The 3273-nt window shown below is 40.3% G+C and overlaps 1 protein-coding gene across 1 annotated transcript in view; it reads right to left on the bottom strand.

Moving 5' to 3' along the window:
- Myo3a (myosin IIIA) overlaps positions 1–3273 on the bottom strand; it is a 229092-nt gene that overhangs the window by 60644 nt on the left and 165175 nt on the right. The window lies entirely within an intron of this gene.

The following is a 3273-nucleotide window of genomic DNA, read 5'->3' as shown; positions in this document are numbered from 1 at the left end:
TTGGTTTTTCGAGACAGGGTTTCTCTGTATAGCCCTGGCTGTCCTGGAACTCACTTTGTAGACCAGGCTGGCCTTGAACTCAGAAATCCGCCTGCCTCAGCCTCCCGAGTGCTGGGATTAAAGGCGTGCGCCACCACGCCCGGCCTATTTACTTATTTTTACATACTTTCTAAGTAATTATATCCTATCAAGCAAACAAAGCAAATTACAATATTGAGACACACAAATTGGTTAATTTACTTCATATACTAATTACCTTGTCCTATTCTGTCTTTGTAGAAAGTATAAGAAGCAAACACTTTAACTTCTGTTGGAATCATCTAGTTTAAAATTAGGGCAGGGAAGTTAGTTTCATATATAGGACACATATAAAAATAATCAAAGTGATATCCATTTAACAATTAAACAGTGCTATAGTTTATTATCAAATTGATTTGTGGAGAATATTTTATTAATATAGATATTAAAACTGTATTCTGTACCAATGTTTCACTAAAATAGTAACCAATTATTAGTCAGTCAAGAATAACCTAACAGGAACCTCTGGGTGGCCTGGACAGGAGCTTCCCGTTTCCCTTCTGCACCCAGAGCTGATCCTTGCCACAGAGCTACATAGACAGATACAGCCGGGAGAAAGCTGGTCTCCCAGGAGTGTCTACACACCTGTGAGCACAGGTAAGACTAACACTTCTCTTCAAATTTCTCACCCAAGAGGGACCCTCACAGAGCCATCAGGATGCAGGAACCAAGGATCAGGTGGGGACAGGATCCTTTTGATCTCTGTCTGCACCCCAGAGCTGATCCTATACCATAGCTCTCCATACCTAGATTCCTTCCAGAGAGAACTAGTCTTCCAGGAGTACTGACACACAGGCTTAGAGGACATACAAGCCACAGTCAGAGACAGCAAGACTAGCTAACATCAGAGAAAACCAGATGGCAAAAGGCAAGTGCAAGAGCATAAGCAACAGAAACCAAGGCTAATTGGCATCATCAGATCCCAGTTTTCCCACCACAGTGAACCCAACACAACAGAAAAGCAAGACTCTGATTTAAAATCACACCTCATGATGATAATGATAGAGGAATTTAAGAAGGATATAAACAACTCCCTTAAAGAAATATAAGACAATACAGGTAAATAGGTAGAAGGCCTTAAAGAGGAAACATAAAAATTCCTTAAAGAATTACAGGAAAATATAACCAAACAGGTAAAGGAACTGAATGAAACCATCCAGGATATAAAAATGGAAATAGAAACAATAAAGAAAACACAAAGGGAGTCAACACTGAAGATAGAAAACCTAGGAAAGAGATCAGGAGTTAGAGATGCAGGCATCAACAACAGAATACAATAGATAGAAGAGAGAATCCCAGGTGCAGAAGATACCATAGAAAACATTTACACAACAAACAAAGAAAAAGAAAAATGCAAAAAGCTCCTAACCCAAAACATCCAGGAAATCCAGGATACAATGAGAAGACCAAACCTAAGGATAATAGGTCTAGAAGAAAGTGAAGATTCTCAACTTGTAGGGCCAGTAAATATCTTCAATAAAATTATAAAAGAAAACTTCCCTAATCTAAAGAAAGAGATGTCCATGAACATATAAGAAGACTACAGAACTCCAAATAGACTGGACCAGAAAAGAAATTCCATTACACAATAATAAAAACATCAAATGAACTAAAAAAGAAAGAATATTAAAAGCAGTAAGGGAAAAAGTTCAAGTAACATATAAAGGCAGACCTATCAGAATTACATCTGGCTTCTCCCCAGAGACTATGAAAGTCAGAGAATGCTGGGAAGATCTGATACAGACCCTAAGAGAACACAAATGCCAGCCCAGGCTACTATGCCCAACAAAACTGTCAATTACCATAGACAGAAAACCAAGATATTCCATGGCAAAACCAAATTCACACAAGATATCTCTACAAATTCAGCCCTACAGAGGATAACAGATGGAAAACATGAACACAAGGAGGGAAACTACACTCTAGAAAAAGCAAGAAAGTAATCTTTTAATAAACCCAAAAGAAGTGGACCATACAAACAAAAAAACAAAAATAACATCAAAAATCCACGCCAGCACTGAGGTACCTTGGGCACAGAGTCTGCGGACACCCGCAAGGTCCCCACAGGACCTTCCATGGGATCTTAAGGCCTCTGGTGAGTGGAACAGAGCTTCTGCTCCAATCCAATCACTCGGGACCTGAGACTGCATTAGTTAGGGAAGCAGAAAACCCAGCATGATCAGGGTCACAAGTTCCTTCCGGTCCACGCCAGCACTGGGGTACCTTGGGCACGGAGTCTGCTGACACCCACAAGGTCCCCACAGGACTCATGGGATCTTAAGACCTCTGGTGAGTGGATCACAACTTCAGCTAGGAGGCAGATTCGAACACCAGATATCTGGGCACCTTTCCTGCAAGAAGAGAGCTTGCCTGCAGAGAGTACTCTGAAAACTGAAACTCAGCAGAGAGCTAGTCTCCCAGGTCTGCTGATAGAGGCTAACATAATCACCTGAGGAACAAGCTCTAACCAGAGACAACTATAACAACTAACTCTAGAGATTACCAGATGGCGAAAGGCAAACTTAAGAATCTTACTAACAGAAACCAAGACCACTCACCATCATCAGAACACAGCACTCCCACCCCACCCAGTCCTGGGCACCCCAAAACACCTGGAAGATAGTCCCTGATTTAAAAGCATATCTCATGATGATGGTAGAGGACACCAAGAAGGACTTTAATAACTCACTTAAAGAAATACAGGAGAAAACTGCTAAACTGGTAGAACACTTTAAAGAGGAAGCACAAAATCTCTTAAAGAATTGCAGGAAAACACGACCAAACAGGTGATGGAATTGAATAAAACCATCCAAGACCTAAAAAGGGAAGTAGACACAAAAAAGAAAACCAAAGTGAGGCAACACTGGAGATAGAAAACCAAGGAAAGAAATCTGGAACCATAGATGCAAGTATCAACAACAGAATACAAGAGATGGAAGAGAGAATCTCAGGTGCAGAAGATTCCAAAGAGAACATCGGCACAACAATCAAAGAAAATACAAAATGCAAAAAGATCCTAACTCAAAACATTCAGGAAATACAGGACACAATGAGAAGACCAAACCTACAAATAATAGGAGTAGATGAGAATGACGATTTTCAACTTAAAGGGCCAGCATATATCTTCAACAAAATTATAGAAGAAAACTTCCCAAACCTAAAGAAAGAGATGCCCATGAACATACAAGAAGCCTA

The sequence above is a fragment of the Mus caroli genome, chromosome 2 (genome assembly GCF_900094665.2).
Source record: "Mus caroli chromosome 2, CAROLI_EIJ_v1.1, whole genome shotgun sequence".
Taxonomy (NCBI): domain Eukaryota; kingdom Metazoa; phylum Chordata; class Mammalia; order Rodentia; family Muridae; genus Mus; species Mus caroli.
Note: the sequence above shows the minus strand (reverse complement) of the source record. Positions and strands in the feature narration are given on the sequence as shown.